The following is a 14,820-nucleotide window of genomic DNA, read 5'->3' as shown; positions in this document are numbered from 1 at the left end:
CACCTTTTCTCCTGGCACACACATTTTATTCTTTGTGGAAATCACGTTGCAGTCATTCCCAATTGATTCCACCACACTCCATGCTGCTGGATTCTCTCACTCTATTTCCTTTGAAGAAAATGGTTCATCTGACATGATATGAGATGAGCACATCTCTTTTTTTGTTTGTTGTTTGCCCTAAAATGTCTCATTTGTTGGCACCAAAATTAAAGCTTGTACAACAAATGGCCTGGAGGAGGTTCAGGTGCAGTAAGTTAAAAAAAAGAAAGAAAGAAAGAAAAAGAAGTAGTCTTTACCTCTGTGTACTTCTCAGTCCCTTCACCATTTTGGTCCAAATCCCCTCTCCTCTGGCAACCATCAGTCTGTTCTCTGTACCTGTGAGTCTGTTTCTGTCTTGTTGTTCATTTATATTGTTCCCTAGATTCCACACTTGTGATGTAAAGTGTAGCAGCAGAAACATAGTCAATAATATTATAACAATGTCTGGTGCCGGTTTAGTACTGGAAATATCAGGGAAAACACTTTGTAACGTATATGATTGTCTAACCACTGTGCTGTACAGCTGAAACTAATCAAAAATACTCTTGAATGTAAAATGCAATTGAAAAAATTAAAACGTTCAAAAATTATTTTTTAATTGTGTATGCAAGATAGAGCACTGCCTGGGTCAGGAGAGGCGCGATGACTGGCGTCTAAAAGGGCCCATCCTCTTAAATGCTGCCATTCTGTGTAGGCCCAAGTTGTGTGGAGACACCTTCAGCTAAAATGTTCTGTAGTCTTCCAGCTTCTAGGCTGTCCATTGTTTGTATGCTCCACCTCCCCACCCATATATCTGGAATTGGTTTGAAAGAATGGAGCAGAGACCTTATAAATGACTAAAGACCAGACATTTTGTCAAGGGGAAAGGGAAATGGAAAAGAGAAAAAGAGTATAAATCCCCAAGTCCCTGCACATGCAAAAGCTTTCGTCTTTTTTTCCTGCTTCTAAAGAAGATGAGTTAAATAAGGGCTCACGCAAAGCCACATGAGTGAAAATGAAGTTGTGTGTTTTTCTCATCCTTCAGAACAGACTACGGGATGAAAAGGAGGGTGAGTTCTCTATAGTCAAACATGCCCAGAAGTAGCAAACTTTGACTTAGCCATAAGCCAAATAAGCTGCTCCTGCATAATTGGTTCTTGGTTTAAATCCATGGAGATGTATTTTTCATGTATGTGAGGTGGACTTTTGATTTCATCTCTGGGATAAAGTTTGAAGTTATTTTGTGACTTTGGCATAGGAAAATGAAGGAAACTCTTGTAATGGAGGGTTCATGTAGGATTAGTATGAGTGTGTGTTTAACTCCCTCATGTGAATTATATTTTGAATTATTACCACTTGAGAGTCACAATGTTTTATATACTTAAGCTCAATATATCCATATGGAAATGCATTGCAAAGTCACCTTGCCAGGCCACTATGACTTTAATACTTGAGTACTTAAATAGTATGCCAGAAAATAGAGCGCTCTGGTTCTCTTTCTCTTGATTCTATCACATTAAATTAACAGACACAGTACCAGACCCACATTATATATCAATATAATAAACTTTTAAAATTCATAGCAGAGGAAAAGAGCCAAAATCCAGCTCTTAAGTCTTTTTGCAATATAAAGAAATATCCATAAGACAGAGGGTTAAGATCAGCTTTTAACCCACCATAGGATAAGTGTAAAACGGACCAGAGGTAGCAAAAACATAGATGCTTGATGAACATTAAAAGGATGAATGATACCCATCTGGTGTGGCTCAGTGGTTGAGCGTTGACCCATGAACCAGTTTGATCCACGGTCAGGGCACATGCCCAGGTTGCGGGCTAGATCCCCAGTAGGGGACGTGCAGGAGGTAGCCAATCAATGATTCTCTCTCATCATTGATGTTTCTATCTCTCCCTTCCTCTCTCTGAACTCAAGTAAACACACACACACACACACACACACACACACACACACACACATAAATGAATGAAACCAGGAAGCTAAATCTAATTCATTCCTTTCCTGTATCCTGAATTTACCATATTGGATTGATAATCTTTTTTGATTTTTTTCATAAGTCTTCCCTCAAGATGGGTAGTTCACCAGAGATAATTCCAAGCAAAATACTCACCATTACAAATCGCTTCCAAATACATATTTAAACTTTCCACTGTGCCCTGAAGTATTTTCTGTACTTTTGTCAGAGTGATAAATCCTAGGGAATTTTAGAATGCGCTTTAATTCTCTTGTGCTCTGTCATAAAGTTCTGAAAGGAGAATACCAACATACTAGGTCAATTCAGTAATAAATATTTTTTTTTTTTTTTTTTTATATATTTTATTAATTTTTTACAGAGAGGAAGGGAGAGAGAGATAGAGAGTTAGAAACATCGATGAGAGAGAAACATCGACCAGCTGCCTCCTGCACATCTCCTACTGGGGATGTGCCCGCAACCCAGGTACATGCCCTTGACCGGAATCGAACCCGGGACCTTTCAGTCCGCAGGCCGACGCTCTATCCACTGAGCCAAACCGGTTTCGGCAGTAATAAATATTTTAATAAACACCAAATCCTAGCATGCATGTTCATAGTAGAAACTTGAGTGACCAATCCAGAACTACATTCTTTTTTAGCCCCCAAATTTCCAACAATGAAACATCTTAACTCATAAAACAAAAGGGAGACTTTGTTGTGGAAGGAGAATGGCTCTGGGAGTTTATTATTCTGTAGAGTTTTATCACCAGTAATATTTGTTGATACTTGACCATGAGAGCATATGAATTTGACTACTTGTTAAGAAGAGTGAAGATTGTCTAATTTGGGGCCAAAGTAAATGTAGCAGTAATGTTGTTAACAAGGGGATTTTATTTACTATGCAAAATATATTTTGCAAAATACACAGATAACTGCTAAGGTCATTGGCAGAATTAATAAATTCCAACCCAAAATGTGCATGGTAGGGTCTTTTGCATGAGTATGTGATACATTTCATCTAGGAGCCTGCCCTAAGCAATGGAAAGAATACTGCTTCCTCTGTGCTCCAAGGACATGGTAAAACCTAACTAGAGGCAGTCACCATGCTTTTTCAAAGGATAAAATAAAAAATGAACACTAACTTCATCTTTTTAGTACCAGAGATTTTGCTTCTGATAAAAATATCTTTCATCTTTCAGAAGCTAATCCCTTAATGATTCACTGCTAAAACAAGCTATATATGTATACGTGAATATATGTATATATGTATATATGTATATACATACTAGTATATATACACATAAACATATATATTAAAAACATTGGAATGGTGGAATATGTTTTTATCTTTTTAATCTTCACCCGAGGGCATGTTTTTACTTATTTTAGAGAGAGAAGGGAGAGGGAGAGAAACATCGATGTGAGATAGGTTGCCTCCACAATACATCCCATTGGAGCTCAATCCTCCAATCCGAGTATGTGCCCTGATCAGGAATTGAAGCCATGACTCTTTGGTGCATGGGACAATGCTCCAACCAACTAAGTCACACTGGCAAGGCCTGGGATATGTTCTTAAATTGTCTTGCTTTCCCCCTTCTTTGTTCCTTCGTTTTAGAAAGTAGTAGTATCCCTTTAAAAATGTCACTATTAGTTTTAGGAGAAATAACACTGTTCTTGTTCAGTGCTATTTGGTAAGACCTTGTGGTTATAGTGCTGTACTTAACCATCGCCCAATCCAAGAATGCCTCCCTCTGTCTAGGAACATACCGTCTACCCAAGTATACATAAGATCAAACAAAACAATAACCAACAGAAGATCAATATAGTAATAACCCAAGCTGAATTTCTATGGAAGAATCATTTTTTAAATAACTTTAAAAGTACAATTATTCTTTTTGGTTAAAATTATGCAGCCCTTAAGTAACTCTGAGTAAATGAATTATGTGCCATTAAGAGATTACTTGAAAGTTTTCATTAGCTGTAAAATAAAATAGCTTTAAGCTTTAGAATGTTTTATTCAGTTGGAGACTCTCATGTCTTTGTGATAGTCTGGTGACAATTTCCATTCTAAGTGTCAAAAACAGCTCTGCTATCTGGAACACTTCGTATAGTATTCTCTCCTTTTAATATTCTAATCGTGAGGTGTGAAGTGAAATGGTTGCACAGTGTAATGGTGGTAAAGAAGTGGAGTGCCAATGAGACGGGAAGGTGACAGACACAGAATAGGTCCCCGAGGTGCTCTCCAAGTGCACTGGATAAAAATTCTCCTGGGAAAATGTCCTCATTAGTCCTCAGACACAGTTCAGTAATTCAATAGCACCAGGTTACCATTAGACACAAGACCAAAATATGTTACTTTCCATGCTTTAGTTCTTTCATTTGTATATGTCATTTTCAGACTGAAAATTATGAGCCCTACTCCCATGCAAAACCAGTCAGTAAGTTGTTTACATACTGAAGTATGGTGCATGGCAAGCAGATTCTGTAGAGGTTGTTTTTTATTGTTGATGTATAAAGCAAATTCAAAGGGAAATAGACATTTGAAGTGATTCTGATACTTCCCTAAACAAGTGTTGGTTCTTTTGTACTAAAATTACTACACACACACACACACACATACACACACACACACACACACACACATCTATGCACACACATTTCATAAGAAAATCAGGAAGCACTCAGGCATAGTTGTTAAAGAAAAGATCACATTTTCAAAAAGCTCTCTTGCCCTTACTTATGCTACCTGTAAAGTAAACTTGTATTACTGATTAAAAGAAGCCTTTTATTAAAACCAATTATTCTCTAGTGATTGTATTCTCTGTTTCAGAAATTATAACATTCTTTCTTTCTAAAACAAAAAATATTGAATGATATACTAAACACGTGAATACAAATATTCACATTTTGTACTACAATAGAGAGTAAACTCTTAAACACCATGGTTGTTACTTAATTTTCGATGCAATTACTATGTAAAGATTTAAAAATGCATATATTATAATTCTACTTGTTGTATTTTTCACCATAATAATTGACGTATACCTTTCTCTGTACTATGAAAGTCAACTACACTCCCACTACTCAACTGAAGGCAGAGGGTTTCCTACCTCTTTACTCACTAGGTGTGAACGAAGGCAGTATCCACCCCCGTTGCTTATTTAAGTCCTCCTGGTTACTTTAGAGAAGCATAAATGAAATTTGTGGAAATGAAAATTAGATGCTACACTAACAGATTGGTGTTGATTGTTGTATTTCATAAGACAATTCATAATATTTAAATTTTCAGATTTTGAAATGATGGTCATTCTTATATGTTTAAAACAGCTTGTATATGGAATTGTGAAAAAACCATTCAGTTTACTTTGTTATACATATTTCAGTGGAACTAAAATTTTAATGCATACACCTAAAATCATGAAAGAATGCAAGAGGAAGTTAATGTTTGGTCATGCTGGTGTACGTTTCTTACACAAATGCTATGTGACAAGTAAACAGCAAAAGGAAGTTATCTACTAGAAATAATTATGATAAAGGGGATCAATGGTGATGGGAAATAAATTAAAAAAAGAAAAATGATGAGGTATAGTATAGGAAAGAATAGACTTACAAATAAATTGTTTAAAAACACTTCCTAAGAAAATATACTCCTATCAAAACAGTAATGATCAGGATTTCAAACAAACCATCAAATGTTTCTGTTTATGTGACACCTATAGTGTTATAATTGAATTATTAATTGTAAATATTTATAGGATTCATATTAAGAAAATTGTCAGCTGCAGCTACACTACTTCACTTCCTGTCATCCCAGTTATTTAGGGGGCTGACTCAAGAACTATTTGTCCAGAATACCCAATTCCCAAAACATAAAAAAATGGGAAGTGATTGCAAAGAAGTGTTAAGATTTTAAAGATCCTTTGCTGAAAAAATTTTAAATGAGCAAAACTATGAAATTAATTTCCCAATAAAATAATCTTTATACTGTTAATAGATGTCCACAGAAAGAAAACATATAATATTTTGTTACAATCTGTCTTCTTTCCCATGGAAGGAATCATATCAGCTTTTAAATTCCCAAGGCTATGCAGTTTATTTCATGTTTACTTATAAGATCTATGCTCATAAAAAAACTAGACTAATGAAAAATGCTACATTTTATTAAAGGGAAATGGCTTAGAATTATAAGATTTGGCAACTGTTCTGTGTTATTTAAAAGTTTAAAGGTATATTTTAAATCTTTAGTATCAGGTTGATGTCATTTTCAGCAAATAAGTAAAAATCTTTGTTTATCAAATAATACAGGACAGTCCACATGTCTTATATTTTCATACCATTTTTCTTTTAAATTGCCGTAATAATGCCACTGCAATGACAAAAACTGTCATTTCTTATGACTTTGATATAATCTAAATTTGCAATTTCTTTACCATTTTATTTTCACTGGGTTGGCTATATTATGTTTTTGTTGATATTGCGTTTTATGATATGTTTTCATATCTGAGAAGACTCTTTTTTAAACAAGGGAGGTAGATGATCCCTGAACTTACAGCCTATGGGTTCAAATTTTTAGAAACAAGTGAAAATGGTTTTATTGTGTTTAATTCAATCAGTATTTTAGAAACATAAAAAGCTTTTATTTAAGTTTCATGCTGTAAAAATGAGTTATGTTTGTATATAATTTAATATACACAAAAGTCAAAATAAATAAATAAAACTTAGCAAAATAGCTAAGGAGTACTTTCTGATTAAATAATTTGATCTTCTTACTGAAAAGTGTCCCTATATGTAGGAAATCAGTGTTGTTTTTTTCCACATTCCAATATAAGTAAGTTAATGGCAATGTAAGTTTGTCTCATTTTGTTTTACCTCAATATAAAATAGTTCTTAAGAATCTTTTAGAAAATTCCTGTGATGTCTTTTATTATCAGTCTAACACTGTGACTTACATATGCTCTCATTGACACTCACAAGCAAGCAGACTCTATTGCCCATATGCACACACATAAAAGTCAGGGCCCGCTCAACAGATGTGATCTTGTGTGGGAACCATATAACTTTTTCTGAAACACTGAAGGCATGACTTTCAAGTAGTTTTAAATTTCAAATCAGCTTAGTCCATATTTAATTTAGAAATGTTGGTTTAACACCAAGCCACACCAGACCTTTTAAAGTTCAGTGGCTATGATATAAAATTCTTCGCTGTGTTGCACCAATAAATTAAGAAGTACAGTGTAATTCTCCGCTAACACTGGAATCATTGTGAAATGAAATAAAGACTTTGATATAGGTCCTCACTCAGGTGCACACTCTTTCATAGTTATAATCACAGTGTGTGCTCATAAAGTTTAATAAAAACCCACATAGATGGTGCATAGTTTATGGAAGTAAGTGGTAAAGAATAATATCAACTCAACCATTTTTTCCTATTGGTCACTGTACATGGCAACGGATTAAAAGATGCTGAATTCCTTTTCTCTGAAGACCACTTTTATAACTCAGCTATTTGTGTGTTTTTAAAATATTTTTAAATAAGCAGCCAAAAGAAAGAGGCACTTGACACCTCGAGCAAGTATCTCGGTTCTTTTTATATTGTCAATAGCTCCACCATAGTACTGTTCTTTTGACAGCTAAAAGCAGATGTGGGGGTTAAGTATGGGAGCAATTCAAATGTCCGCAGTAAACTGCAGGGGGGCTGAAAGAGCTCAGAGAGCAGCGGCTCTAAAGTAATTGACTAATACAGTAAAGATATTAAAGTCATTTAGTGCCAAAAGGGAACACACTGATCCCTGACCCTCAGCCACTTTGGAGTAATCTAGTATTCAATCCAGCATGTAATGACTGCCAGACCTGTCAATCCTCCAGGCTCTCCAGTCAAATGCCTGTGGCTACTATTGGCTTATGGTAAAAGGACAGAAATGCAAGGAAATACCTCTCAATCAGCCTATGATGTGATAATGTTATTGCTCCAATGTATTCTGTATTGTCCCTGCGTAGTTTAATCTGTTGAGACCCATGTCAAAAATCGCCCTTGTTCCCCATAGGTTTTTATTCAACCTTTTAGTAATTCAAGTAAATTGGAAAGGAAAAGGGGTAACTTACTTGATAAATGATTTCCAGCATATATATGTATATGTATATATATATATATATATATCCTCAGCCCTAATTGCCTGTAATCTGTAACCATTATACCCATTGTTATTCCTATTGAAAATTCAAAATCCTGTTGAAAAATCAAAATGTATAATATCTATACGTATAAAAAGCCAGCAACTGGAACGCCACAAGTACCAGAACGACGGTCACTATGATGCCCACTGTGGACAGTGAACCGGCCTGATCAGGGGTTGGGGCTGCCGGCCAACCTCCTGCAGCCCCTCCCCCAGCCATCCCCACCCACAATGGGCCCCCACAACCCTGATTAGCTTGCAGCCCTTCCCCCTGGCCAGCCCTGCTCCTGATCGCACCCCCACCCTAATAGGGGGCAGGCCCAGATGTTGAAACTCCTGCAGCCCCTCCCCCCAGCTGGCTACACCCCCAATGGGCCCCTACCATCCCAATCAGACCATGGCCCCTCCCCACAGTCAGCTCCACCCTGATCACCACCCCCTACTCCGATCAGGGGCAGGGCCAGCTGGCCAACCACCCACAGCCCCTCCCCACGGCAGGCTTGACCCTGATTGGGCCTCGATTAGGGCAGGCTGGCTGGCCAACCTTCCACCATCTCTTTCTCTCAACAGGCCCAGCCCCAATCCACCCCAATTGGGGCTGAGCAGGCCAGACCCCACCTGTGCACGAATTATGCACTGGGCCTTTAGTATATAATCATATCTAATTATGAACCCAGATAACAAATGGGCCTGGGCTGCCTGTCACTACTTGAGCCAATCAAGCAGAGACAAGGTTGAATCATGTATGAGAATTTATTCCAATAATGCCAGCAATATGAGAGAGAAGCAGGTCATCCAGGAAAATCTGCTCTGCACCCCCCTAAACCAGTTGCTTATATGGGGTAAAAGGACAAAGATCACATGGTGAAATAGGCAAAAGGAATAAGAATGGATATGCAAAATAAAATGGGTATGCAGGCATGAGGAAGTAGGCAAAAAGGAGTAACAATGGGTATAATGGTTACAGATTATAGGCCGTGTGGGCTGGGGGTTTGCAAAGGCTGGAACCTCCGGTTCCGCAAAAAGGTGGTTAATGTTTTCATGATAATAGGCAGCTCTCAGATGAGGAGGATGGGCCACATTTCCAAGTTAGCTCCCAGTTCCCACTCTCACCCCCCCACCCCCATACAACTCCCAGCCAGGTTAGAATGTACTTTCCTTAAGCAAAACAGTCACGGTTAATAGAGCATAATTAATACTTCTTATAATTATAGCTAGTCCCCAATATTCTATTTATCCCCTAACAGTTATATAAAATAGCATTGTTTCCAGCATATATATATAAAGAGATCACCTTTGGCTTAAAGACTCTTTGTGAAAGGTATAATTTAGAAGTGTGCTAGTTATCTGATTTGTAAACACTTGTTCTTTTTGTTACTCCAATGGGCAAATTATTTTACAATAAAAATATTGACATAGAAATTTATTTACACAGTGGCTGAGTCATATTTAGTGTATGTGCCTATTAAGCAGAGACAAGGTTGAATCATAACAGAGGAAGATGTAAGAAAAAAAGATTTACTTGTTTCTGCCTTTGAACATGTAAGAGTTGGCCAATTTCTGGGAGGCTTGCATTTTAAATGAAGTGTTTTGCATTTGAAAAATATAATTATTGCTACAGGCTGAAACAGAAAAAAAAAAAAACCTAAGAGAGAGTGCAAGAAATTGCCATTTTTTGTTATTTTGATTTTTGTTAATTAAGGCACTAGAAATTGACTCATATTTCACCTAAAGTTGAAAAATCAAAATCCATCAATCCATCATGTGGGCCTTGCAGTCTTTAGGTACACATGGCTCTGATGGGAATATGGGCAAGTGCAAGAGAGCCACAACAGCCAAGAGAGCCAAGAGCCAAGAAGGGGAGAATTCCTTTGTCTTGGATTTTGTATCCCCAAATTTTGGTGGGCTTGTAGTGGCCCTGGACCCCCTAGTGGATGATCTCTGTTCCCAGGTTTGACTGACAGAAACCTTCCCTGCATCACCCCAGCTTATTGTGTGTGTGTTCATCTTCCCCTTTATCCAGTCCCTTCCCCCAGGAATCTGCAGAGAATGGGCTGAGTCCCTAGGGCAGCGGTTCTCAACCTGTGGGTCGCGACCCCTTTGTGGGCCGAATGACCCTTTCACAGGGGTCGCCTAAGACCATCGGAAAACACATATGTAATTACATATTACTTTTGTGATTAATCACTATGCTTTAATTATGTTCAATTTGTAACAATGAAAATACATCCTGCATATCAGATATTTACATTATAATTCATAACAGTAGCAAAATTACAGTTATGAAGTAGCAACAAAAATAATTTTATGGTTGGGGGTCACCACAACATGAGGAGCTGTATTAAAGGGTCGCAGCATTAGGAAGGTTGAGAACCACTGCCCTAGGGAGTGTGAAATTGCAGCTTCTTGGTGAAGCTGCCCAAATGGCCAGGCTTATAATGTATGGTCTCCCTTTTGCTCCTTTCCTATTATTAATAACTGACTAATAACAACAGTATCAGTACAGTTATTACCTATCATGTAGACATCTATACATGCATATATCTGACCTTTGTCACCTGGAACATTGATATATTTCGATATGATGTACTATTCTGAAACCGGACCACCAATGATCTGGTCTGCCTGGCACTACTTGAGCCAATTCAGCAGAAACAGGTGTTGGGGAGCACATGAGACTTGTTTGGAAAATTTGTAAGGAGGATATTCTGATAACAGGGAAGTGTGTGGAAGGCCACTTGCCCAGTTTATTGGAATTCCGACTTAGGGGAGACTTAGGGGAGTGCCAAAGGTGGCGCCCCTAATTATTCCTTGACCTTTCCAAACAAGTCTGTGCACGTGCAGACTCCGGGTGTTTACTGGAATCGTTATGCTTAATCTTTGGGTGTCCTTGCTTAAAAGACACTGCACACACATGTGTATCCCAAGATTACTTACCCTGCTGATTGTATCTAAAAGATAAACTTTATCTCAAAATTCTGTTACATTAAAAGGCTAACAAGGCAAGTAATCGAGGCTGCCTGGTCCCTTTGGCCAGGCCAGGCCTTAGCCCTCTCTTTCACAGTGAAACTGTGTTGGAGTAACCTGTTCATCCATCGTTCAGGGGCTGCTGGTCAACCCCGGCAAACAGGGTTGAGTAGTGTATGAGCATTTATTCCAATAATGCCAGCAGTCTGGGGGAGCAGCAGGTCATCCATGAAAATCTGCTCTGTACTCCCCCATAAGCCAGCTACTTATATGGGGTACAAAGACAAAGGTTACATGGGGAAGTGGGCAAAAGGAGTAAGAATGGGTGTGCTGCTTACAGATTCGGGCAATGTGGGCAATGTGGGCTGGGGGGCTGCAAAGAACAGGAGGCATCCAGGACTCCATTGTTTCCTTTCCTCAACAAACTTGTTAATCTTTCCATGAGAATAGGCAGCTCCCAGATGGGGAGGATGGGCCGCATTTCCCAGTGAGCTCCCAGGTCCAACGTACATCTCCCAGGCAGGTAAGAATGTGCTTTCTTTAATCAGAATAAAACAATCATGGTTAATAGAGCATGATTAATATTTCTTATAATTATTTCTTATAACTAATAGCTAGTCCCCAATATTCTATTTCTACCCCTAACAATTCTAGAATAAGAGAAATGGTTGGATACCTTTAGAATTCTTTCTGTAATTATCTAATTATTTATTTAAAGTTTTCAAAGCATTCTTAAGAAGTAAAATAGAAAGGAAAACCAAATAGATAAGAGAATCATAGGTTTTCAAAGGACCTCGGAATTAATTTTTCTATCCTTCTACATCCTGGCGTCAAATATAGAAGCTATTTTAGATGAGGGTATATTTTATATATATTCCAAAATTAAGCATATGTGTATCTGCAAAAAGAGTATTACTTTAAATTAATAACTTGATTATATAAACAAAAACATCAGTCTTTATAGCCACATGTATCACAGTCTTCTTCAATGAGTTGAAATCTATTTCTTCCTACATCTCTTTACAAAATCAGTGAGCCCCTTTTCACCCTTTGTATAATAACCTCATGTCCTAAGAACAGTTGTTAAATACATAGTAAGTTTTCTATAGAATGAAGATGAGTAAAACATCCTTTGGTATGCATTAACTGAGGAGGTTATCCTATAGCTTCAACAGAATTAAAGGTACATATCTTATGTTCATTTTTTATAGTCAATATATGGTTGAAAAAATTTTATTCTTACAGCAAATATGGAATTTCAGTTCTGTGCATGGCATTATGCCAGGCCCTGCAAAGGGTATAAAAAAGAAGAAGACATGATCCCTTATTTCAAAAAGCTTACAGACCAATATGGAAGATGAGACACTAAACAAATAACTATAGCACACAGTTGAAGAGGAAGAAGGAAACTAAAGTTTATTTAGCAGCTTCAGCTAGCCAGTCAGTCTATGCAACTGCAATGAATGGACATAGGATTGTGATATATTAATTTTCATGTGTTAAGCTGTCCTTACTGAAGCTTAGAAAAGTCACTTTGTTAAAAACAGTCAGAACTGTATTTGAAACAATTTTATTCTGGCTCTGAGACCTATGCTCTCTCAGCACGACTGCTTCTTTTCCATAACAGGAGCAATGATGCCATATCTCTCCCCTGTGAGGAAAGCCACCCTTATGCTCTTTCACATTGAAATCCCATTTTTTATTGTACGTAAAGGTAAGACTCCAAAGGTCAATCATGCAGTGCAGTGTAAGTAAAATGATCTTTATGTGGGCTCATCTCTTATTACATTTGATATCTAAGGCCATGGGATCAAAGACTATATCTTACTTCTTATTATAATCAAAATATGCTAGGAATTTAATAAATATTGATTAAATGGGTGTACAGAATATCTTTATTCTCTTCAGGCCAGGAATTCCTTCAGGGATTAAACTCCTAGATCAATTCTCAGAGAATGAAGGTAATCCCACAAAGGTACAAACTTGTGAAAATCCATGACGCTTATTAGCCATCAAAATGTTTAGTCAATTTATATATTTCAAAGTTTCTTCCATGTTTTTAACTAAAATATGATGACAAGAAGGCAGAAAATTATGTGCATGAAAAAGTATGTATGATTTTCTTTGAATTTTATAATTCCATATTTATTGGCAGAATTGTATCAACAGGTTAAAATCAACAGATGGTTATTCTACGAACTAGTTGAATCAATATTTAAATTTCTATTCTTAAGCTACCTGCTTAGAAGCTGCTGTTTTTATTAAGGGCCATTATGACAACCCAGGGTCTTACTTATATTTTTTTGTATTAAAAATTATGAATAGTATCCCTTTACACTTTCTCTTTTTTTAACCTGCCCTTTCTTTTTTTTCCATTTTTTTATAGTAAAGTAGGACATATATTCAGATTATTTGCACAATACATACATATAAAGCTCCAAGAAGGATCACAAGTGAGCATCTGAGTAACCATTAGGCAGCCAGGCAGGTGAAGAATTACAAATTGGCAGCAATCCAGAAGTATCCTTTGGACCATTGCCTTTTTTTTCTTCCTAACCCTTAAAGGTAACCACATTTATGACTTCTAACTTTAAGTCAAATTTCGTTTGGTATTAGTATGTGTGTAATCACATTTATATCTGACTTCTTTCACTTAACATTATATTTGACAGATTCTTCATTATAGCTGTGTGCATTAGTAGTTTAATCATTTCCATTGTTGTGCAGTAGTCACTTTGATTAATTTATACATTCCATTGCAGATGAACATTTACATTTCCAGTTTGGCGAATATAAAGAATAATGCTTGCCCTAGCTGGTTTCACCCAGTGGATAGAGCATCAACCTGTGGACTGAAGGATCCCGAGTTCAAGTCAGGTCAAGGGGAAGTACCTGGATTATAGGCTTGATCCCTGGACCCAGTCAGGGTGCATGCAGAAGGCAAACAATCGACATGTCTCGATGTGTCTCTTTCACGTTGATGTTTCTCTCTCTCTCTTTCTCTCTCTCCCTCACTTCCACTATCTCTAAAAAATCAATGGAAAAAGTATCCTCAAGTGAGGATTAACAAACAAACAAATAAAACTAATAATTCTGTGGTAAACACAGGGTATATACATAATTTTTTTGGTTGTGTATATAGTTAGGCATTGAATTGCTGGGACAGAAAATGGTGCCATTTTTCCAAACTGGTGTTACCAATGTATTCCCCTATTAAAAGTATGAGAGTTTCTGCTGTTTTATATCTTACTAGTAGTTAATGTTGCTAAATGTCTTAATAATTTTAGCTAATTTTGATGTGTATAATAGTACTTCATTTTAATTTGCATTCCCCATGATTACTAATGAAGATGAGCACATTTTTTATGCAATCTCATCAATCTATTAAATAAAGAGGTAGTATGGCTGAAGGTTTATCATGAGTTTATTCAAAATATATGTATGAAATAACAAATGACTGAACTGGATTTTAACTGATGATAATAGGAATGTTTACTCACACCCGTGGCAATATTGGGAACTATAAAAGTTTAAGCTAAAAAATTAGATTATTACTGTGATGCATTTTTTTTGTCATGACTGACTTTGAACACAGTTCTTTATTTGAATTTTACCATTTTTCAGTGATATTTATTCCTGTCCTTTGAATATCTTCTGTCTACTGGACTGATTGTTTTATTGATTTCTACGAAA

The sequence above is a fragment of the Myotis yumanensis genome, unplaced genomic scaffold (genome assembly GCF_028538775.1).
Source record: "Myotis yumanensis isolate MYYU_CA2020_CCGP unplaced genomic scaffold, mMyoYum1.0.hap1 SCAF_9, whole genome shotgun sequence".
Classification (NCBI taxonomy): Eukaryota; Metazoa; Chordata; class Mammalia; order Chiroptera; family Vespertilionidae; genus Myotis; species Myotis yumanensis.
This window is presented reverse-complemented; position numbering follows the sequence as displayed.